The sequence below is a fragment of the Protopterus annectens genome, chromosome 10.part0 (assembly GCF_019279795.1).
Source record: "Protopterus annectens isolate FY-2018-M chromosome 10.part0, PAN1.0, whole genome shotgun sequence".
Taxonomy (NCBI): domain Eukaryota; kingdom Metazoa; phylum Chordata; order Ceratodontiformes; family Protopteridae; genus Protopterus; species Protopterus annectens.
The window spans coordinates 686,748,007-686,774,384 of record NC_056744.1 but is presented as its reverse complement, the minus strand read 5'-3'; positions in this window follow the sequence as shown (position 1 = coordinate 686,774,384).

Below are 26,378 nucleotides of genomic sequence, written 5' to 3'. Positions count from 1 at the left end.
ACAGAAGTGATACCCGGGGTAAACCTATGATCCCCCATCCACTCATCAAGATTCCTCTTGAAGAGAGTCAATGAGGGACTCTGCCTAACCTGGACTGGGATTTTATTCCAGAGTGAAGGGAGCCTCTGGGTTATGAATCTGTCCCTCCAGCATGTTCTATTTATGTCAGTGCTGAGGTTCAAGTCTCTCAAGCGCGTAGCTCGATGTGATTTGGATTTTCTGAGGTGCAGCATGTCCATTAATTCCGAGTTGGACATGGCATTATACATCCGGCACAGATCGCCTCTGAGCAGGCGGTATGCCACTGAGTATGGACTTTTGTTAACCGGGCAGCATATGGCATCTGTTTGAGCCCTTTGATCCTCTTGGTGAGGTACATTTGGGGTCTTTCCAGTTGCTGCAGGTGTCTGGTAAAGTACATCCCAAAAGGGGCATTGTACTCAATTATGGGCCTGATGAGGGATGAGTAAAGAGGCACGATGACCTCCCATGATCTAGATGTGAATCCCGTCATGATTAGGTGGGCTATATAAAATGTTTGTCTAACCACTTTGGCCAAGTAGTTGTCAAATGAGAGATTGCTATCAACTTGGGTCCCCATGTCCCTAATTACTTCTTCCGTACTTAATGGATTACCATCTATGTGGTAATTTGTGGCCACTTTGTTTTTGCCAAAGGGGATGACTATACACTTTGTGGCATTTAGCTTGAGGCCATGGCTCTGGCACCAGTTGTCTGTTTCTATGAGGCCCTTTTGGAGGATGGTTGTGTCGGCTGGAGAGTTGATTATAGCGCCCAGTTTTCAGTCATCTGCGAACTTGGTCAGCCACAGTCCTTCCGTGTTGGCCTGTACCTCCGAGAAATATATACCGAACAGGAGAGGTCCCAGGACTGAGCCTTGTGGGACACCACTTGTAACTAGTTTGGAGTCTGACATGGCTCCAGCAATTCTAACCATGTGGGTTCTGTCCTTGAGCCAGTTTGCAACCCATCTAGTGACATAGGGGTTTATATTTAAGCTGGTGAGCTTATCTATAATGCCCGAGTGGGGTATTGTATCAAAGGCTTTTGCGAGGTCCAGGTAGGCTGTGTGGACCACCTTCCCCTCGTCAATGGCCTTGGTGACTGTTTCAAAGAAATCGACCAGGTTTAAGAGGCAGGATCTGCCCTTAACAAAGCCAAACTGGGTAGGATCCAGTGTCTGTAGGTCCCCAATATCTTTATGTATGAGGTCCATGATGATCCTTTCCATAGCTTTGCAGACCAAGCTAGTCAGGCTTATGGGGCGATAGTTTCCAGGATCCATTGAGGCACCACCTTTGCGTAGAGGGACCACTGTTGCTGTATGCCACTCTTTGGGTACATATCCTGTGGTAAGGCTGAGATTGAACAGTAGTTTTATGTTTGGGTTTAGCTCATCTTGGAGTTCATGTAAGACACAGCCCGGGACACCATCTGGTCCCATTGATGCTGTGTTTTTGCTTTGGAGAGGGCGGCTCTTACCTGAGCATCTGAGATGTCAGGGGGGCAGCACTCTGCTGGGATAGATATTTGCCCTTCTGCTGGGGAGGGGGGGAGTTTGTGCTGAACCTGTCAGCTAGGATGTTGGCAATGTCTGTGGATTCAGTGTATTTTTTGTCATTTTGGACTAATTCTGAGCATATCTGGGAATTCCCACCCAGGTTCCTAACATAACTAAAGAAAGCCTTGTGATTATCCTTAGTGCCCTGTGCGATTCTTCTCTCGAAGCTGGCCTTAGACGATTTTATGAGTGCCCGTAGTATTTTGCTAACACTGATCAGAGATGCCTTCCCTTTTTGGGATTTTGCTCTATCATGTAGTAGCTTCCTCCTTCTGTTGTATAGTTTGTTTATGACTGTGGTCCACCAGACAGGACATCTGCCTTTGGAGGATTGGGTCTTGTTTTTATTTGGGATTGCATGATCCATGCATTCCTGAAGGTGTTCATAGAATGCATTTATAAAGGATTCAGCGGTCTGGGCCATATTTTCCACAGGCCCGGGAGCTTTGAAGGATTCCACCTCGGTTTTGAGGGGTGTGGAATTTGCTGTAGAGAAGTTTTACACTGTGGTTTTCTGGGCAGGGGGTGGGGTCGGGATGTGAATATCCAGTGAGATTAGTTTATGGTCTGATCTTACCAGTGAGGGATACACTTCTGGTCTGGAGCATAGAGTCCCCATTTTGTGATGATCAGGTCCAGTATGTTTCCCCCTCTTGTGGGAGTGGTAACAAGTTGTTCCATAGCATTTGAGTTTATAAATGCTAGGAACCTTTGAGCTAGGGTGTTGGAGCTAGAGTAATGCTCCCAGTCTATGTTTGGGTAGTTGAAGTCCACCAATATAATGGTGTTTGGAGAGACCTTCATATTTCCAGTGTTCTCAGGAAAGCCAAGTGGGGTTCCTGGGTTTGGGAGGGTGGTCTGTGGCAGGCTATAAACTGGAAGGCAGTTTTACCCACTGTTAGTTGCACATGGATAGTCTCTGATGCTTCATGCTGTGCCACCAACCTGGAGGTGTGTGCATCTTTGACGAATATTGATACTCCCCCTCCTGTTCTGGTTCGGTGCAAGTTTTGGGGCTGACAAGCATGGTATGAGATATAACCTGGCAGTGCTGTGGTGCTCTCGGGAGCCTTGAACCAGGATTCTGTTACTGCACAGATATTGATGTTCTCCATGCTAAGGACAGTTTCCAGTGCATGCATCTTGAGGTTTACACTGCTGGCATTGAGTAGCATTACTATTAGTTTCTTATCCCTTGTGATACCTATGGAGGTGGTTTTGTCTTTTGAGCCTTGCCTAAAAAAGGCACTATGGGGGTAGCAAGAGCCTTTGCCAATATCCGAAAGCCCAGGGGTGACAGGTGCAAGCCGTCCCTAGCAAAGCATTGTGGCTTGTCAAGCATGTCATCCCAGGCTGACAGGCATTGGATCCCCTTTGAATGACACTGATACTTAAGCCAATTGTTGAAATTGATCATCTTGTCTTCATATTGTGGCATCATTCTTGGTGAGGGTAAGATGCTACTCAAGGTCAGGGTCATACCAGCCTGGGCCACATGCTCAGAGAGCTCCTCTATGTCTCTTATCATGTAGTCCAGGGAGGTACGTCTCAGGTCATTCACACCAGCATGGACAATGACTGAGTCATATTTGTACTTGCCTTGGAGTGACCTGAGTGCTTGTGTTATGTGGCGGATCATAGCGCTCGACAGGCAGCTCACCATGACCTTCTCCTTGTTCAGCCTGGTGAGTGGGACGTCAGTGTGCCTGAGGATAGAGTCACCTATTACAAGTGTATCAGGTGTGTTGTTTAGCCTTAAGGTCTGTGACTGTTCGGCACACTGGCTTTGTGAGCTATGTGCTGCACATGTTCTGTTTTGGGGTAGCGGTTGCTTGGGTGTCTGCTTTGGAGGTGTCTGCTGCTTAGGCAGATTTTTATTTAGAGCCTACGAGTATGGTTTTGTGTGTTTATGTGTTTGGTTTGCTGTCGTGGTAGGTCTATGTGAGACTGGAATTGTAATGACTGTGGTTTCCTTCTCCTCCTAACAGGTTTCGCCAGTACTGAGTTGAGAGAGCTTAGCCTCCAGTTTGGTTATATGGTTGCATCTCTCACATGTGTTGGAATTTGTTGGGAGGAGGAGAGGGTTGTCTGTGTAAATGAGGCAGTTGTAACATTGCTTCAAGATTCCCATATTCACCAGCTGGACCAGAGAGGAGATTGACAACTGACCTTTGGACATGCTAGAACAGTATTGGGAATTCCTTTATAATTGACAACAAAAAGGGCCAATGGGGAACAAGGTACTCAAGGGGAGTTTGTGAGGGTGTAGTGCTTTTAATTTGTTAGTGCTGACATATATAATTGCTTTAGTGAGCAAGTGCCAGGTAACTTAATTGCAATGTGTTACAGGTAACTTAAATGCAAAAATGACAAACAATAACTTTCTTTCAAGTGAAACAAAGAAATAAGTACAGTTAGCAATGCAGATGTCACTAGGGATCCACAGAAGTGCTGAAAAACTGTGTTTTAGGTGGAATTAGCATTTCAGGGAAATAACAAGCAAACAAGCATACAAACAAAGCTACATTCAGCAGGCCTGGATCTAGTCTATGCTACAGCCAACAAGGTGTACCAATTTCAGTAAGAAACTGTTCAAATATGCAGGCACTATAAGCCTTTAGCCAGAAATTCCCAGCTCAGACGGGCAGAGTCCAGCCTCTCATCCCACAAGAGTGCAGACCATGAACCTTCTTAATGTAAAATAACTGGCCTGAAGCCCAAGTGCTTAAACTGGAAGTAATACGCTTTTAGAATAACAGACACTGAGCCCTCAATCAGCAGTTCCCAACTTAGAAGGATGTAAGCTACCTGTCCTGCCACCACAGTATCCTTGACATTTAATGAGACTCACCCTCCTGTCATAGTTAGTTCCGTGTTTTGCGGCTGTCAAGTATGGTATGAGGTGTAACCTGGTAGTGCTTGGGTGCTCTTGTGAGTCTTGAACCTGTTGTCTATTACTGCACAGATACCAACATTCTCCATGCAGAGTAGAGTTTGGACTGCATGCATCTTGCGGTTTACATGTCCGGCATTGAGTATCATTACTTCCATTTTCTTATCCCCTGTGCTACCTATGTAGGTGGCCTTGTATTTTCAGCCTTACAACCAGAATGCAAAGATGTGCAGACATTACACTATGGTAATTAATAGTGATGTACAAAACAATGCAATGACAATCATACTGTTAATGCATCAGGCATGCTGGGATATACCCACAATGATATCATTACACTGTACTGTTGACAACATGATAATATTACTACACTTCTATGTAGTCACCCTGTGCATCAGCACCATGTTAACCTGTTCCTGCATCAATGTTACAGATTGCAGGAGGTGGCACAGTTTCATCATATGCACAGGTTGTGTACTTGGTACGCCTGAGTCTGCCACTGATACAACCAATCAACATGTATGTGTGTGTGTGTTAGTGAGGGACAACAGTACAAGATGGGGCAATGTTGATGCAGTGTGTGCATGTATGTGTTAGCCCTAGGGGTTAGCATTATGCATGTGTGTATGCATGCACACAGTTCCACCTTGTGGCTGCCATATATGGGTGTTTGTGGACAGCCAGAGACTGTACCTGCCAGGTCATACAGATCACTGTCTCTGGCCACGGACATGGTACCTGTGCCTGGCAGGGGTGCTACGGACAGTATCAGGTACTAAGCCAGACTGGGTACTGTCATCAGAAGCAGCTGGTTGATGACTGGAGACATGTCCCTGCTGGCACTGTCCAGAGCCATGTGCACGTGGTCTCCTTGGGTGGTCTGATGACAGCACAGACCCAGCATTGCTGGGGCTGGTACTGGCTCTATGGGAGCGGCTGCGGGTTTGTTGTCGTCTGCGACGACTGCCAGCTGCTGATGTTGCTGGCATACTTCCACATCGACGCCTCAACTGTCCTGCATTGCCCTGGCTCATGGACATGTAGTTGTGGAACAGATCGAATGTGTCCCCCCAACGTCTGTCAATGACCTCGGTGAAATTACGGATGGCAGTCGCAATGTCATGCATAGTGTCATTCATAGCAGTGCGATGTGCTCTAAGCTCCCTCAGACCCTGTCTGGTGTACCGTTCCATACGTGCCTGTGCCTGCATTACAGCCCGGAACATAGCTGAGGTTGAAAGACCTCTATGGGCACGTCTGACAGGGGCAGTACGACCATGGATGCTCCCACGAGAACCCTTGGACATCTGCCTGTGTGGTACCATGTCAGGACTCTGGCCATGGCTGCTGTGAGGGGATGCATGTGCCACTGATACCACATTACCCTGGTTAATGCCCACTGTATGCTGTCCCTAACCTAAGGACATTGGTGACAATGGATGTATTGGCAGGATGACTGTGCGCATTGATGGGGTTGACTGCTGTGTACTGTTGATTGGCTGACCAACAACAGACCCTGTCACACCTCCCTGTGCCATTACACATGTATCATCATTATCACAATCCCCAGCAGTGGATTCAGGTTCCCTGCTGCACACCACCAGAGCAACACCAGAACCTGTGAGAGGAAGACAGGAAACACAGTTTACAATGTGTACACAATGTTACCACAGATGCACACGGGCACATGCGCACATGCACACATGCACACATGGGAACATGCACACATGGGCACATGCGCACATGGGCACATGCACACATGCACACATGCACACATGCACACATGGGCACATGCACACATGCACACATGCACACATGGGCACATGCACACTCCTCAGTACATGAGATACACACGCACAGACACAAACACACCTGCAATCCAACACATAGCAATACTGTTTGGGGGTATTATTACTATTATTATCATTAGTATTAAAAGTATTGTTATTACACACTCACCAGCATGGATTGGCTGCCTTGCTGTTACACCAGAGGGACCTGCACAAATAAGACATTTATTGTCAGTGGGCACAACTGTACCATTGATACTGTGAGTATGATACAGTTCAGTAGTACAACAGTTGTCTTTCACAGATCTACTGCTGATATTGAGAATATCAATCTTGCACAATAATTTCCAGGATAACAGCTACAAACACAGTACACATCTCACACATGCATAAACTACCAGTGTAGAGAACAGTCAACTATAGATATGGCATGTTACCTGCACGCTCCATGTCCACATGCTGGGTGGCTCCAGCCTCCATCATTACACATGTCTGCAGATGTTGTTGTTGTTGGGCTGGAGCCACAACACTTAGGAGGAGCCCCTCCAGTCTGGTGGGGGGGGGTTGTATAGCTGCCCCACCACCTGTTGCAAGCTGTTGCCTGTGGATATCAGATGCACGCTGATGGACATTTCTAATTAAATCACTGCAGTGATGGCGTACCTGCTCATATGTCCGGTTATGCATGCCTATGTCATTTACCCGACGGACAAGGTCTTGCCGCAGTGCAGCCCTCTCCTGCCGGTTCTGGCTGCTGCGGGAAAAGAGTGTGGCAAAGTCCCGCACCAGGCTCTGGTGTATCTCCTCTTCCTCTGCAGCAGAGTACGAGGGTTGCGCTGGTGCACCATCGGCCTGTAAGGAAAAGAAAAATATGTGAGCAAGTGATATGGCACACATAATACTCTACAGTAGTGATATCACTGAACTGCCATATATAGCATCTGTCTGTCTATTGGGGGATAGACATGTAAATAACCACATATCAGTGCTCATCCAACAACTGTGTGACAGTGCCTGGCACACTCCATACAACAAACTAGTATACACCAGCAGTCGGCACACTGTTTGAGGTCCAATGCACAACCTCACACTGGGGGTTTGTATCAAGGTAATGGATGGGGAACATTGTCAACCCATGCAATGCATGCAATGCACAGTTAAAATTTCAATGGTAATGCACCCTAGTCTTTGTGGCCATACCCCTACCTACACCGCAGTCACATACAGGGAACCACAGCACAACATATGGCAATGTAGTATCTTTGTATCCCAATACCTGACACATCTTTCTCTGGCCTCACACCAAGGACACACACTACCATGACAGACACAAAGTCATGCTGAGCAATCACACCATTACAGACCTTGCACACAATCAGTGGCACACTCATTCCACCTCACATAGTTGGTATTGCAATGAGTACATGTGTGTGTGCATTGTGTCATAGGTAGGTAGTATGCTATTGGCCCTGGGCCTATAGCAGCATACTGTTATGCTACCCTGCCCCTTGGGACACATGTAATGTGATTGTACTTGCTCGTGTCAAACAGTTACACAGGGTGACTCATATGGCATATTACCTATCTGCATAACATTCAACAGGGGTATGTCTGACATCTACTAATGATGAGCCTTGCTTCTTAATGCTGGGTGGTTTACTCCAGGGTATGGCTTATTTGTGGGTAGGAACCTGTACCTCCACCATGTGCTCTTTACTGCGGTGCCAAGGATGACAGACATAGGTCATTTAGGCTGGGGATATTGTGAGGTGTTATCATGGTTGTTGGACAACTGTTATGGGTGTGACTTAACTATGTATATCCAGCAGTGGTAACCTCTGTGTAGGTAGTATGAAAGGCACTCTATCTGTGGTTTTGTCAGTCACTCTGCATAGGTAATGTGTTTGAGGGCATTATCACTGTTTGTTAGGTATGACTGTGTCCTTCTCCCTTTCTGTAGTTGTCATGGGAGGTACATACCGTGTAGGACATTGTGAGGTGTAGAGGGGTACAGTGACCTACATTTCCCTAGCTGACACACCATTTGTGCTGACATGTACCATGTACAGGGATTACAAGACTAGTGTGCCACTGTGAATATCAAAAGGGAGGCTATTGTACACTTGTTTCCCATGTTCCCTCCTGACACATCCAGTAGTAGGCAGGCAACCACCTATGTGGTGGTTAGTGGTGTAAGTGTTTTGGAATGGGGTATGGTACTCCAGTATCCACACTGGTGTTCAGTCCATGCCTTTGTCACCAGGCACCTGTTGCAATACATCTGCACACATGTGCCTCTCTCAGTATGTATATATATATATATATATATATATATATATATATATATATATAGATATATATGTGTGTATATATATATATATATATATATATATATATATATATATATATATATATATATATATATATATATATATATATATATATATATATATATATATATATATATATATATAGAGAGAGAGAGAGAGAGAGATTCATATACATACATATCTCTAGACATTCATATCTGTCTGTATATGTGTATGTATCTATATATATCTATATATGCATGTGTCTATTACATATATATGTATATACATATTCTATCTATCTATCTATCTATATATGTCTATCGATTTATACATCCCTCTCTATCTATGTACACATATATGCATATTATATATATATATATATATATATATATATATATATATATATATATATATATATATATATAAATATATAAATATATATATATATATATATATATATATATATATATATATATATATATATACACACTAACATACTGCTAAACATCCATTACTGTAGAACCTACATTGTACATTGCACTACAACCTACATTGATATGTGCACATAGCAACCTTCAAATACATATGTATGTCCAGCCTTCACTAACAGTTGCAGTATGTCCCCTGCCCTATGCACATCTTCATATATATATATAGATACAGACTGTTAACACATATAGAGGGTTCACAGTATGTAGATTATTCGATTATGTAGTTTACATTACCTTTGTTTCTCACTGCTGTTTGTGATGACTTGCTGCTTGGTGGCCTGCTGATGGTTAGCTTGATGGTTTTTATTTTTTTTATTTTTAATTTTTTTTTGGTGTCTCTCTCTGTGCCTCTGTGTCTCTGTGTGTGTGTGTCTCTCTCTCTCTCTGTCTCTCCCTCCGGTTGTTGCAATGAAAGTATTACATGTGTGGACTGGGAGTACAGGCTGGTTTTGTAGGTATCTGCACATGTGCATGTAATGGCCTCTGCACCAATTGTTAGCCAGCATTTACTAATTGCATGCAGCCTGCTGTGTGGTAATTGCAGTTCTCACTGTGATTTCAGGACAGTGCTGTAAAATGTTTGGTTAGGTAGGCGTAGCCATTTCAGATTTTCAGGGTGGGGACCATGCTGGTATGCTGTGGACACTGTTCTGTGAGTGTAAAAGTTGGTATGTCTCTCATATTTAAGGCTGTGTTGTAGGCACTGAAATGCATGTTGTACTGAAACCTGACTATTGCTTCCTCCAGTTCATTCTTCTCAGTGTGTATGTTAACTGACATCTAATAATACTAATACTGTTTAAATGGGAGTATGTGCTTTCCTGTGGGACTTGTGGATTAACTGGTATACAGCAGTGGCTCTTGCAATTTGTTGCTATGGCTTCACTATTTAACATTCACTCCTTGAAGGACTGCTAGGTGTCTTTACTGGAATGTGTTGCTATGGCTTTTCTATTTTCCATTTACATTCACTCCTTGTAATGCTTGCTATATTTCTTTCAGCAGCAATTCCTTATATGTTTGGTGTGGTTTGGTGGTACTGCATGCAGTCTGGTCTGGCCAAGGTGTGGGGCTTGACACCTACAAGGGCATTTTATTTTGCTGCTGAGCAGTAGTGGGGCCTTGTACTTTGTACTAACAGTTATGAATAGCAGGCACATGCAGCGCTTGTAAACTGCTATACTGTCCTTATTTTATTAGTTGGCTACATCCTTTGATATTTCTGGGTTGTACTCCTACATGAGGGTGTGCTTATGGAAGCTATTCTACAGCTATTCACAGAGTGTGTGACAGCAGACAGAATGATATGCCTGTGAGTTTGTGACACTTGCAGGCCTCAGATACTCACAGGTGTATCTTTTATCAGCCTCAGGGAATGGTACATATCAGTGGGATACACTCATGATATATTTCAGATATTCTGCAGTTGTGACTGTGGGGTATTTTGAGCATATGTATTACTACACCATTTCTGACATGCAAGTAGTGCATACCTTAAGTAATTGACAGTTACCATTACGTGGGATTCCACACCTTTCTGCCTACTCTTAGTACATTTCACAGGGAGTCAGCGGGGCACAGTTAACATTTGTTTTCAAATCAGGGACATCCCTGTAAATCAGTCACAGTTGCGAGGTCTGGCCTCTTACCTATTCAAATATGGCAGTGTTTATCCTGCTCTGATAGTGTGTGTGGTTTGCAAGGTGCTACTGTCACATTATTACCTACTAGCTACCTACTAGCATGGCTGTTTCTCTTCTCACACTAATGTTATGCAAATCCACAAGAATTGCCAGTAAAGATACAAGAAAAGCTTTGTGTAATAGCCTTCCTATATTCCCTTTACATTCAGTCCTACTATTTCATGATATATTGCTTTCAGCACACAGTTCTTGTATATCAGTCATGGCTTAGTGGTAAGTCATGCAGACTAGTGTTTTCAAGGGCCTGGGTTCGAGACTGACAGAGGAATTTTATTTTGCTGCTGAGCAGACTACAGGCCTTGTCATTCAGAGTGACTAAGGCACTTTTAAGCAGTTGTAAGTGAGTTAGCGCTGGTTTGCACTCACGCATGCGCAATGTTGCTTAGCTTTGCTCACACACGCTTAGCTAAGTGCACACAAGCTCACACCCGCTTAATACTGCTTAAAAGTGCTTACTCTCGCACACACCCCTGCTAATTTCTTTGAAAGAAAAGAAAATGGGGAGATAGGAAAGTGGTGAAAAAGGGGGCACAAAGAGGGTAGAACAGTAGGAAAACAAGCTCCGGATTTGCAGGAAGGATGTAGGAAAGGCCCATAGCTTCCCATTTCTTTATCAGCAACAGCCGTGCATATGTGTGTAATTTGGTGTGAAATTTGAAACCTTCCACCCCTGAGAGAGGGGTGAGGACAACAAAATATGCTGTACAGCAAATTGTAGTTACCAGTTCACATGTCCAGCAGACATGTCTGCAAAATGGGCAGCTATGTATGGGGCGTAATTTTTTTGCGGGAACAGAGTACACTTTTTATTTTTTTTTTTCAGGTGAGAGTGGATTGTGAGGTACAGGAAGTAGGTATATTTGGGGAGGTAGGTAGGGGAGGTTAACAGACAAGACAAATAAGACGCATACAGGGGCGGAGTATGACAAATGTGCGGGGGAAATACAATTGACGGGGATGGATGTTTGGATATCACGAGCCCATGAGCCCACAGATGGCAACAGTGGAACTGAGATCCCCACCCATGGGCAGTTGCCACTGCACCTTCACTGCCCAGGATGGGGCTGTGCTGGGGGCTGTGTAGGACAGGCAGCAGGCACACCCATGAGTTGCGCCACCCGTGCCTCAAGCTGGCGTAGGGGTTCAAGAACAGAATGCCTGATCTCGCTACGCACCACAGACTGGACACTTTGGAGGGTGAGTGGACGGTCTCCTCCGGCCACGCTTGCAGAGGGGGGACGAGCCCCATCCCCTGCAGCGCTTCCACCTGAAGGTGGCACAGGGCCACCGGAGGAGGTTCCGGCCTGGGCACTAGTGCCAGGTGCACTCGCCAGCTGAGGTGGGAGAGGTGGGTCCGCTGGAACCCGCCTTCCCTGTTGTCCTATGTTTAGCAAAATTTTATGACATTTTGGGTTAGTAACAAACAATACTATTCAAAATTAGCTGTAACAGCATGCATCAGTATTCCCATTAACCAAACACCCATGAATTCCAAACATTGAACAGCAAGCATAACACATGCATATTTTGAACAACAGTACACAATCCAACAGCATGCAGGGTTGATTGATGGCAACAGGCCATCAGGTTTGGATATGTGAACAGGGCACATGCATCAACGTACGTGCAAATATGTTTGAACCAACAAGACAAATGTCCATAGGAATTAATTGTGAATACACATACCCAGTTTGTTGTGGAATAGCATTATTTGTGAATATAGGGTAGGGTGAAGAAATATTTCATTAACAACTTCAACTACCTATACATATGCTGTACATCTCTAGTAGCTGCATATATATATATATATACCCTACAGGTCTTAGTACAGTTTCCTATATGTAACCTTAGGAATGTTGGTGATGGGACTGTTACTGCTACATTAATATACATTGCATTTTTATTCATACACATTCATATCTGGCTGTGTTCAGGTACAGCATCCTGCTACATTTGATTTATATGGCTCTAGACAACAGTGGATGTTCATTATTTCATACAACCATACTATCTCCATATTGCAAGGGTACAGCAACATATCCAAATTGTGGGACAGGCACATTCCAGCTTCAGTATTTTATTACAAACATTTCACTGTTTGGTTGTGGCTGTCTCATTCATTTCATTATGTACTGACTGCAGTATACTTTATTCAAGAGTTATAACAGCTTTCTTGGTCGATTCATACCTCTTTCTCACACTCTCACTTGTTTTATTTTTACAATTCAGGATGGTACTTAATTCTAGGCGTTATTAACATGTCTTACTTGGTTACAACAATCCTTTCCAGCAGACTCACTTGTTTCATATGGCAGATTTTAAAAGGGGATGTATCTGACACATGTCTATTGTCTTTAGCTTGTTTACCACTAATTTTCAGGCTGCAGCAGGTTATCTGGTATTACAATGCAGGTGGAAAATCTCTATTTCAGACTTGTTTAATTTTTATTTCTGGATTACAGGCTGCATCACTTATCTAATCATACAGTACTAGCAGAATCTTTCTTTTAGTGTTATTTGAACTTTATTAATATGTAACTACACTGAACTCTTTTACAAGCTGTCTCACTTTTATTGTATAACAATTACAGAAAGATAATTACTAACCTGCCTGGTGGCGCAACCGCTCTAGCCTATCACCATAGGCTCGCCGATTCGCGGAACGCACACCTGCAGCTGTAATATAAATGAAGTAATATTGGAACCTACATCTCCATAATATCATCTAGGATAATTTCTTACATACGTAATTACATGGATACTTACTCAGTAGTGGGGCGTTGGGCATTTGCCAGGCCTCCTGGATCCAATGGTTCAGTTGGTCCTGCTTTCATCTCTTCAGGTCCACATGGTGGTGATGGACCTGTTCATCAGTCCTTGGTATGCCTGTGGCACTGGTGAGATCATGTGCCAACTGGTTCCACGCCTCTGCCTTGTACGCTCCCCACAGAACCTGGCCCTGCATGAGTTGAGCCTCATGATCATGGACTAGGAGCCAAACCATATATTTGGACTCCTCAACACCCCACCTCTGTGCTCGGAAGCGACTGCCCTCTCCTACACCTGCCATCCTGACTGCAAATAGGTTCCACAATCAGTTATGCTGTGTATTCCTGCCTATGGGGCTTATATATGCCGTTTTCCCCACACTTATCTGTGATTGGCCATTTTGGAAATGTATCAGCTTAAGAAAACCTGCTTTGTCATGCTTCTATTTCCATTCATTCATATATATATATATGCTAATACTGCATTTTTCAGTACAGCTGTTATGGCTTAGTGGTTCAGGTCGTTGACTATGGTGCACAGCATCCTGGGTTCGAGCCTGGGCATTGCTTTTTTTTTTATTTTACTACTGTCTAGACAGGCTAGGAGGTGTGTCTGTGTAAAGGCGGCTTTGATACAGGTTGCTCAACGTTGCCCGCCGGTAAGCCAGTTGGTGCACTGCGCAGCTACGAGCAAATGGGTTATGCTGGTTAACACGTTATTTGGCTATGAGCACGCATATTACACTATGAGAAATGTTGCTCAACTATGGGCACACAGTTTCAGCATGTTAAAGCGCTGCTCAACTCCGGGCACTCATATTACACCTGTTAAACCACTGCTCACCCGCGGGCAACCATACTCAGCTTGTTAGAGCGCTGCTCAGCTATGGGCACTTCTAAAATTTCTTTTTTTTTATTGTGTCAGATTTCTTCAAAAATACATGGCCCATGTCATTACATTTTACTTAAATTATAGTTTTATATATATATATATATATATATATATATATATATATATATATATATATATATATATATATGTCAGGGGATTGTTTCGTGCTTATTTCACTAAAAATAGAAAATGATGTTGTTGGGGCTCGAACCGTGACTACCTCCTGTTTGGCCGATGTCTCTACCACTACGCTATTGTTACTTGGCTTCATTTACATATTTAGATCTTATATGCTTTTCCAATGAGTGCTAACTGTGGCTGAGCGAGGGGCACACCCGCGCAAACGAGCGCAATTATGGGCAAACATTTTTGAAATTATAAAAAAAAAATAAACTGTTGATTTTTACATTTTACATTACAGTTGGGTTTATAGTCTGTGGGGGCATGTGTGCTGTTGTGCTTCTTGACATTTCCGCAGACTCGCTTGTGGGTGTTTCCTTTCGGGACTGTGATTCTTTTGGGGCATGTCCCTTTGCAGGATTTGCCGTGCGGACACACCACCTACTTTCCTACATGGACCGTGTTAGCCTAGGGTGTGATTCAGCATGCCCTCATGAATATGCATGGCATGCTGACGTCACACAGTTTAACTGCAGCCTCCATGTAAGACTTGCTAACTCTTACACGGAGGTTTCGTGAATCCTGCCCAAGATTTAAGAGGGACATAAGAAAAACTTATTATGCAGTATTAGGTGTATATAACTTCTTAATAAATAAATTGATGTTAAAATTAAATAAATAGTCACTTTTCCTTAATTTTCTTTTTCTTCTCATTAGTTTTCCAAATATTCCTTTCAGTTTGCCCTTTGAGGGAACTATTATTCCAATCCATATCTTCTATTTGACCTATTATATTTTTTGATTTCAGAAAAGGCACTGCAGTGTCCAGATCTTTAAATGTTTTGGTTTCATCAGGAAGAAATAATTTTAAGTCTGTCAGGAAAAAGCAAGTGAACGTTTTATCTTTTTGTTCTTAAGTTCTTTAATTAAAGGTAGAAAGCAGTTCCTTTTGGATATCACTGCAGTAGAATATTCGTTGTCAAATATTATTGATGGGAGATTTTGACCAAGCTATTTTGATAATTAATTCCTTGTCTTGTGAAGAAGAAAAATCTTACGATAGTAGATCTTGGTGTTAAGTTATTTGTAGTGGAGGAACTAACCAAAGACCTGTGCACTCTCTCAATGTCATATGCATTGCTTCTGGTAGATCAATAATTTTAGGAAGCCAGGATGTTAAATAGTCTGTCATACTTCCCCTTCTATTTTCTCAGGCATACCAAAGATACAGATGTTTTTTTTTCCGAGATCTGTTTTCTAAGTCATCTATTTTGCTCAATAGTAAGGGTTTTTTTGTTTTAATAGAAATTCAGTGTTTTCTTCTTCAGTTAATCTCCCTTCCATATCATTCAAAGCTTCTTATAGTCTGGATACTTGCATTTTCTGCTGATTAAAGTGATTCTTATATTTGTTCCATTTGTTTCGAAAATTTTTCTTTAAATCTGTCTAGTTTATTGTCCATTTTGTCCATTTTCAATTAAAGTTCTTGGATATTACTCAAGACAGTCTGAAAGTCCTTCTTCAAGTAACGGTCTTGTCAGCTTCCTTTTGTATGACTCATTTTGTAAGTGTAGAAATTTTCTAGGCAAAAGTTTGACTGGAAAATAATAGATTATTTGAATATTTTTTGATGTTATAGATCAGAACAACTTAAAGTTTTAGATTTTAGCTAAAAAAAAAAAAAGAAAAAAAAGAGTACGATAACTTAGAAATGTAAATTCCTGTCAGAAATAGAACAGAAATAGCCAAGCTGGTAAAATCTGCTGCTAACCCAACAGCATCCTAGCCATGCCCCCTGGTTTCTGTTCTCTGAGACAAACATTTCTGTTACATGTTCCCTGCTGAGCAACTTAGCTTTCGCCATATGTTCTCTCACTATAAGAATTATAGTTTTTTTTTACTTGCCTTGCAGGTCTGAAAATATTCCATAACAGCTTTCAAGGGGATGTTTTTGTCCTCCTATGTTTCTTTGGCAATGTCTAGTAAGCCTTGGGCCATCTGCAATAAAACAGTTCAAATGGTGTGAACCTAATTATGGCTTGTGGTACTTCTCTTATTGCATAATTAGATATGGAATTAGTTGGTTGCTACTCTAGTAACTATAAGGCCACCTTGGGTTACAAACAGATCTGGTGGCAATTCTTCACCGATGCATCTACACTGCCTGGTCTCAACGACAACATATCTATCAAACCCATTTTACTTAAAAAGCATTAAATAGGAGTATGGTTTAGCTATGTTTTCATATGTCATCTTATATACATATTTTTTTTATACTTTTTATACACATGTTTATTATATTCATATATATTTTATGTATATCATGTATATATATATTTATGCATGTCATCATGTGGTTTACACAATGCAGTACTAATTCCAAGTGTTAATTAATATTTTAGCTTCATAAAATATGGAATTTATTGGTGTCTTGATAAATTTGTATTTTATATACTATTCATATACCATTTATATTATTTACATGTATTTTATCATCAAGACATTTACATATGATGTGGTGTGAATATGTTGTATGAGTTTAGTATTTTGAATCTATACACTGCAATAGGTGTTTTTTATATTCATATTGTTGTAGTGTAAGATGACTTTTTACTTTTTGGCGCCAACATTAAGTATTTAAATGGCCTGTAGAGTCTTTGTAAAATTGTTCTGATGAAACCCACATTTAGTGGGTGAAAGCGCTCAACTTTGGATGTATTAAAGAATATTTTTATTGAATTTTATCATCCAGCCTGGTTTTGTCATCTTGTGGAGTTCGTTACAGTCAGCGTTCGCGTTATATAAGCAGGTATAATGATCAAAACTCCCTAATATTGATATCTGTTTTGTCTATACACTTTGGTCAACAGAACAGATGGTTGACAGGTGTACAATATCAACAGTTTCCATGGTTAGGGAATATGCCCCTTCCGCAGCAATTGTGCATTCTTTGAGTTAGTATATATAATTAGAAAGTGGGTGTTGGGGGTGTATCCCACCACCATGGGGGGTATAGGCAGACAGGCAGGCTTTCCCCCAGCAAAAATGCTATTTTTACAATTTTTTGATGTTTAGTTTGCTTTGTTGACATTTTGGTGTCAACATTATTGATGTCAAAGTTTCTACTGTGTATCTCAGTATTTATTTGCTAAAACTTCTGAATTAATATTTTTAATATCCATATTATTTTCACCTGGATAATGGATGAAAAAAGGGTGGAAGTTGCACAGGAGAACATCCAGGAAGACTGCAGAAGTGATATGTGATTGTTACACATAACTCAAATAACCACCTTCAAATGATGTATCAGAACTGTTGTTATAGTGCAGGTTGCACTCCATGTCAAGGCAACATTTGAAATGTACAGTCATGCACTATGCAGGTTACTACAATTAAAAAAGTTGCATGGCACCCCAGGAAATTCATAAACTCCAAAGGCAGCTTAACTGTCACCGATTCACATGAATGACATTTGATGTTACACCTTTACACATCATGGCAATGTCTCAAAACATTGCACAATCTACTTGTGAGGAGTAACACACAAGTCAGGATTAACAGGGCAGTATGCACATTAGTGAATGCACAGCAGCACATAGGGGATCCTATATGCATGTTGCATCATATGTATATTGGAATGCTAGTATTGTAAATGTGTGTTGTTATACTGTGGATCGCACATGTTATGTTGATGTGAAGATTACTCATTAGCATTGGGCGCAGGAAAACATGCCATAGCAAATGCAGGTGCACCCTACCATGTATACCTGTGCATCCATTTGTAGCAACAACATGAAAAGTTTCATTAGCAATGAGTTAAATAACAACTACAACATGTGCAACTGTGATATATGGAAGGAATGCAATTGTAGCAGATTGTGAACCATGCAATTCAGGTAATAATTGATAACGGAGCATGTTCTGCACCTTAGAATGCCATGCCAGGTTACATTAGATTTCATACATGTGAGCAACATATGTGACAACTAAAATAGAGTAAAATGCTTTGAGGAACACAGTAGAAATATAGTATTCCTGCTGCATCACACTTGTCAAAGACCACAAACATGGAAAGTGTGCTGTAGTCAGCACTGTGGTCCCCATTATCACAATTGAAGGGAGAAACAGAATACAGAGACACACACACACACACACACACACACACACACACACACACACACACACACACACACACACACACACACACACACACACACACACACACACACACACACACACACACACACACACACACTTGGTTACCTGCTATGGTAACACTAACTGAGGTGGGAGGGTGGCATAATGGTTAAGGCCGTTACCTTACATGCACAAGGTGCAGGGTTTGATTCTCACATGGGGTAATTGGCTAGGCTTAAAGTGGCCCATAAGGGCAATTAGCCTAGTAGTAACCTATGAACCTTTACTTTAAAGAATGATTCCAATCTAAGGAAAGTCAATTAGAAGTTTATTGATAAACAAGAATAGAATTGATCCCTGTGGTACACCATTATTTAATTTTTGGGTGGGAGGGTGGCCTAATGGTTAAGGGAGTTTGCCTTACAAACACAAGGTGCAGGGTTTGAGTCTCACACGGGATAATTGGCTAAGCTTAAAATGGCTCACAAAGGCAGTTAGCTTAGTACTAATCTATAAACCTATCAATCTATAAACCTATATATGAGGTTGCCCACATTGACAGGCTCACACTATTGTATTGGTTGCTTCTGCCATGTGAGGAAATGTCAGCTTTATTATGTTTTGTCATACATATGATGGTGGTGTCCTATGTAGAATGGGACACAGTAGGAGTCTGTGCAATGGCATGTGCCGTACTTTATGAACTGTAAGTTTGAGTGTGAACTTGGTGACCAACAATAGCTCTATGTGCACATTGCAGCACAGGTACCATGGATGACTAAGTGCCATGGGGAGGTAGGAAAAGAGGAGAACTCCCTCTACCCAGTGACCGCATACTAATATAGTCCATATATAACTGTGGCAGTGCTCAAGCACAACTAACACAAGTTGCTCTACACAGTGTGCAATCAATGTTACACTGTCTGTATGTTCAGAAAATGCTGCCATGACTTCACTATGCCTGTATGCTTGACCTGCCATGACTTCAGTATGCCTGTGTGCTTGACTCTAGCCACAGCATGCCTGTACTTCTGACTGTCTTGTAACAACCAAATATGGTGTGGATATGACTAGTCACACAAACAAGTGATGCAGCTCTGTGCCATGATGGTGCTATAAGTTATCATGTGCTTGTAACAGCAGACGCACACTGTTTAAGGTATAGTCACACATCTTTGCCACCTGGGCACGTCCTGTTTGACAGACATCTGCTGTTCACTGTGCAGCTGAGTCATCACTACTGTCAGACTCATGTAGGAACATTTGGCCCAAGATATTCATCATGTCCAATAGTGCTGCTGCACTACCAGCAGATTGTCCATGTTCACTGCCCTCTCTGTTACAGGAAATATCTTGTTCCAAAGGACTGTCTCTATCATGGTTGGACAAAGTAATTTCAAGTGTAGTGTCATCTGTGTTGCCTTTCTTTGTCACTTCATGTCCTGTATAAGAATCAGTGAAAGAGTCCTTGGAAAAAGCAGAAAGTAGGTATGCTGCAATGACAGAAATATAAGCACATATTTCACATGCCCACATGAGAAGATATATGTTTAAATACTGGAAAGCCACTGGTCTTTGTCCCCATGATCTGATAACATGAGAAGGCCCTGTAATGAAGGAAAGTGAGCATCAAACCAGCTCAATTAATATATGAGACAGATATGACATAAGAAAACACTAACCTGGCATGTTGTCATCTGATGTTGATAATCTGTGCTACCATTTATACTAATGTTTTATATGTGAGGTAGGTTAGCAAATGCCACACAAGTGTGTCAAGGGAGGCCAGCCTCAGTGCCACCATCTGGTATACAGTGTTTTTGGTAGTCATGGTGGTGTGGTGCCAGAAATTCTTGAATCTCTTTTGCTGCTGAAATGGTTGGTCCATCCCTAGTGGCATCCCACTGACATCTGTATCACCTGACACATGATGCAGCATTAAGAATCATGTCAGTTCAGAAAAACATGGCAGGCTCTGGTTGTTTTGTGATGACCATTAACAGCACTGACCCTGTGGCTTTATCCTCCCAGGCACAGTTTCCCCAGACAGTATCCCTACATTTTGCCCAGAATATTGCTGACTTGCACCCAAATGGCATTGATTATTATTTCATTCTCCAGAGTTGTGAAGTTCTCTTTCCATGTATATAGTAAAATATGTCCAAGAAATTATCATAGAATTAGAAGGTGAGGAATTCAAACCCTAAGCTACAATGCACTGTTGTCTACAAGCATACCACTGCACCAGCACTACTTCAGTAATTGCTTTATGTTTTCTGATAAATGTAGACAGATCTTCCATGAGAGTAATACACAGTTAAAGTTATGAATATAAGTGGAATAATGACTGCGATTTACACATATGAAATGACATTCCAGGGTAGTGTCTACATATGCTGTGGACACATTCAAAATTCTGCAGGATGACAGTTAACATTTGCAGACAGTTGCAGACATCCACAATGAATAATCCATTTGAGGGTAACATACTGAAAAAGAACAATATTTTAATGTGGTACAATGCCATACCAGTTATTTGTAAAAAAACAGCCTACCAGCAGACATAAATGCACATATATATTTCATTATCCTTTACACAGATGTATGACAATAGCTATGCACACTACATAACTTTTATTAAGGAACATGGTCAGAAATGCAGCACAGGAATGTTATCAGTAGTATACTGGCAGATTCTGTCACAGTCCTCAACATTCAGCAACATATTAGTTAATATTCAACTTGAATATGTAAACTATAAACTATAAACTGCAATGTCAAATAGAGAGTAGTCAGCTCACATTTCTGTGGACATGTTCATGGACTGTACCACTTCCAAAGACTGCCAAGGACCCAGCAGTCTGCACTTTCTTCTTAAGTACATTTTGCACGCAGCATAATTAACAAGTTATTTCGGAACTGCATTGGCTTGTACTGGCATAAAATTGCAGACACTGACGTACCTCTCTTCAGTAAGGCTAATACAAAAGACAGCTATTAATGTACCTGAGGTTAGACAGAATGTTTCTGATGTGTAAAGACAAGATCAGTGCCCCCCCCCCAGCAACAGTACACTAAAGTTAAAAAGTTACACAGTTTGTTCCTTTTCATTCCATCTCTACCTGTGAACTGAGTATTTAATATCAGCAAGCAGTTTGAAAATTATGGCTGCATAGAGACAACTATGGTGTATCCCAGCACCCAAATGAACTAACCAGGAATCCCTGCACCTTCTTCATGTGTATGTCCGTGGACAAAGAGGGACTTACCAGACAGTTATCCAGGTCTGCCATTACTACAACACCCTTCATTGGCGACAGCACCAAAAGCCGTGGGAGTAACTTGCTGAAGTTCATTGGACTCTGCTGGAACCCTATAGTAAGTGGGACTTTCCACACATTAACACCTCATCACTATAGGTAAAGGTCTTCTTCATGAAAACTTGTGTAGAAGATGTTCCCCTAACTATTTTTATATGTGTTTCCAGCTCCACTAAGAAGGTACCATGCACATGTAGTTAAGACAAACAAGTACATTATCAAATCCGTGTAAATTAGCAACTTGATGAAATGGGCCAACTTTAAGTCATGCAGAGCTGATCTATGCAGTAGTTTTATTATCCCTTTTAGTTTCTCTGCAGTATAATGTGCACTCATGAGAAAGCTGTTACCTGTTTGCCTAACTCTCAGATGACACTGTAGGCAATGTCTGACTCAGTGCTCCTCTAATATCTGTTCTCTGTTGCTCATACTCTATGAATACATAAAATACCTATATTATTAATATTATTATATATCTGTATTATTATATATATGTATATGTATGTATGTATATATAGATAGAATACATATGGTTGACACTTTAAGTTGTTATGTGAAAAAAAAAAACTTTTTTTCTGTGGGAGATAGTCATTTCCCCAATGTAGTACAATCTTTGGATGTTGTTGTTGGGCTTTTCCTGGTTAGGGGTCGCCACAGCGGAACACCGGTCTGCTAATGATTGGCAGTAGATTTTCATGAATGCCGAGGTGCCAGCTCGATGTTCAACCTTCAACGAAGGCACACCCATTTAAGCATGTCTTTCAAACGCCCACCCAACCACAGGTAGGACATGCAGACTCCACACAGAAGGCACTCCCTGCACTCCAGCCGAGAACTGAACAGGAGAACCTCTTGCTGTGAGGCAACAATGCTACCGCTGCACCACCACGGAAGTCGTAGTACAATCTTTGGATGGTAGTGAATACTTTTCTTACACCAAGTTCAGTTATTCTGCCTGTCATAAGTATAGCTGAGCTAATAATAAAGGTATACATCTGTAGCAGTGTGGATATGCACATTCATTGGGTATATGCTGTATGTGTGTGTATGTATGTATGTATGTATGTATAAGTATGTGTGTGTGTATATATATATATATATATATATATATATATATATATATATATATATACACACACATACACACACAAGCACAGTCCATCAAAAATGGCACAGCAGCACTGCTTAGCTGTCAGATGTAATTTTTCAATGTAAAAACAACAGACCACAAATCATCAGTAGAATGAAGTTTTACTCAATGAGCCTCTTCAGTATATGTAGGAAACCTAATTAACGTCCACAGATTGCTTGCAGATTTCAATGTTTATGCAATGATTGCCTCTGATGCAGCAGATGCATTTTGTTGCAACTTTGACAGACTTCTGCTATGTGCTCTGTCTTCATGCATATCAGTGGTCAACGTACTTGCACTAAGGCTTAATGGCATGTTATTTGCCTCCCTATCTCTAGGGTTAATGTTTTTATCCTGGCTGGTGGCCCTGTGATCTTACATATATCTAGATCTTGTAGTCTATGCCATTCGTGTATATATCCATTAGCTGCAAACATAGGGTATGTGTACAGTTCCTCATATGTGTGTCTATGCTGCAGTATATGTTTTGGGTAGTTATCGACCCACATACCATGCCATCAGTCATTCATGATCCCCCATTGAGGTGCTCACACACAGTTCACCACATCACAGCAGCCAACAAATCACCGATCCTTCTTCACTCATAAAATGGGGCTTATTCCCACTTATTAAATATGCTACTTCTACCTTCCCTCTGATCTTTCTTTCCTTTCTTTCATATGTGTTACCCCCTCTTTTTCCTGCCCAACTTCTACTGTCTTATCTCGCCCACTCCTTGAGGTGTCTATGTATTTTGTACCCCCCAACTCCCCACATTACGTTTTAGATTTCTGCTTAGTGATTTACCAGTGATGTGGCATCTCACCAAAAATGTTTTAATTTTTTTATGTCCTCAGTTACCTGGTAGATTCTGCAGCATTCTGATATTCACAAATTATAGGTCATCATAATTAAATGGAAGTATGTACTTAGCCATTTGCTATATATTTTAAACAGTGTAACCTCATGCAGCTTTTATTTCATGCATTCATTGCAGTTGTATCACAACAACACACATTTCTTTAGTAACTGTGATATATCTGTGTGCAATTTTACATAAATAAGACATTCCCAAAGTGTATTGATATTTCCTTTGAGATTTTAAGAGTAATGCGCTATGCCTTTTAGCTTTTGTAGTTGCACCAACTAATCTAATCTTCTGGTTTGCCTTGCAATGTTTGGCGAAGGCTGATACTGTATACTAATTTCATAGTTAATCCACTTTATGTATTAAATTGCTTGGTGGATTTCTTCTTCCATACTTGGCACAGTCATCAGGTTTGTGCCAATCTTTTGGAGACCAGCCCTTGGCCTAAGTACAGTAATCTTAAACCATATAAGCTGCATCTTGAAGAACTTGACATGAGATTTGAAGATGGGCTGTTCTTTGGGTAACTAGTTCTTGGGTCAGACCATTTCTTCAGGATTGTTTGACATAACCCTCTGTGTGCTTAGGATATTGTAAAAGCTAGCAGTTAAGTAGGGTACTGTGCAACACACTTATGTATCAAAAAGAAAACATCTGTATCTTTATGTGGTCACAAAAAATATTGCACTATTAGCCTGTAAACAAAAATAAATGAAAAAGAAGGAAAATGCAAATTATTTAAAGGCATAATTATCACAACTGAGGTTGTTTCTTTTTGCATATAGAAATAATGTGTGTTCTAAACCAGTAGTAAGGAACCTGGCTAAGCTTCAGAGGGCAGACTTCATTCAAGCAGACAAAGTGATATTGGGCACAAGTAGATGAAAAAGGTCGCACATCAAGCCATGGACTAACTCTTTCCCTTTTTCTGAAAGGCATTATATTATTGTCATTTTATTTAAGCATGCAATGGCTGTAAAGTTTTTTTTTCCTTCTGCCTTGAGCTGCATCATTAATTTCATCAGTGAAGTGAAAATAACGTGTAACTATTTAAAGTAATGTAAAATATGCTGACAGTGTTTTTTCCTAAGGAATGCAAATGTGTTCAGAACATGACAGATTCATAAGCACTCTTTTGTGAGCAGTTGCTAATCTCCCTAGAGCTGTTGTGCTGTTCTGTCCTGAATCTCTCAGAAGATAATAAAGTTATCTAATTTTGGCTTTGTCTGTGTTTACTCCAACATATTTGCATACCATTCACAACAAGCAGTTTGATTGCCAGCCTCTGAGGTGATGAAAATAGCTACATGCTATACAACCTAGAACATTTCAAGCAAATAGGGAATTAGGGAATTTAAAACTTAAATCTATATGTGTGTGTGTATATATATCTATATATATATATATATATATATATATATATATATATATATATATAGAGAGAGAGAGAGAGATACATATGAATGTGTGTGTGTGTGTGTGTGTGTGTGTATGATATATATATATATATATATATATATATATCAATTTGTATACATATATAAATATATATATATATATATATATATATATATATATATATATATATGTAGAGAGAGAGAGAGAGAGAGAGATTAATATACACACCCCCACACACACACACACACACACACACACACACACACACACTCTCTCAAGTAGCAAGTTAAGGTTTGAGAGAAAGTGACGAAGATAAGTGATTTATTAGAGCACCAAAGCAGGATTCATGAGCCCTGCTGCCTCAAGTTTTTTTTTTTCAAAAAATGCTCTTGTACAATTGCAGAATATGGTTATTTATACACACTAGGGCTAAAAATGAAAAGGTTAGTAAATAATGATATGTCCTAGTTTTCTTGCAGTAGGGTGGCAAAGTGGCACAGTAGATAACAGCTAACAGAAAAGAATGAAAGCCCTTTTGAAAGAATAAAAAAAATGTCGAATAAAACCTTCAGAAAATAATTTCCTCTATCTATATGGAATTATGCTTGCTTACAACTGTTTTTTTTTTCTTGCAGTAGCTAACACTGCTACCTTACAGTGTATGGTTCTCCAGTTTGGTTCTCTGATGCCTTCTGTGTAGATTTTGTTTGTCCAACCCATGTCTATGTAGGATGTGATTTCAGGGATTTTTCCAGTTTCTTCTCACATCCCAAAGACATGCCATAGCTAAATTGGTGAACTTCCAAATTGCTGTTAATGTGTACATTGTGCATAAGTGTGTTTATGTGTCCAGTGATTAACTATCCAGGAATGGTTTCTCGGCCTTCTGCTCACTGAATGTTGATATAAACTCTGGCTCCACCTTGAGATTGGACTGGGTAAAGCAGATAATAAGATAATGAATGAATGAAT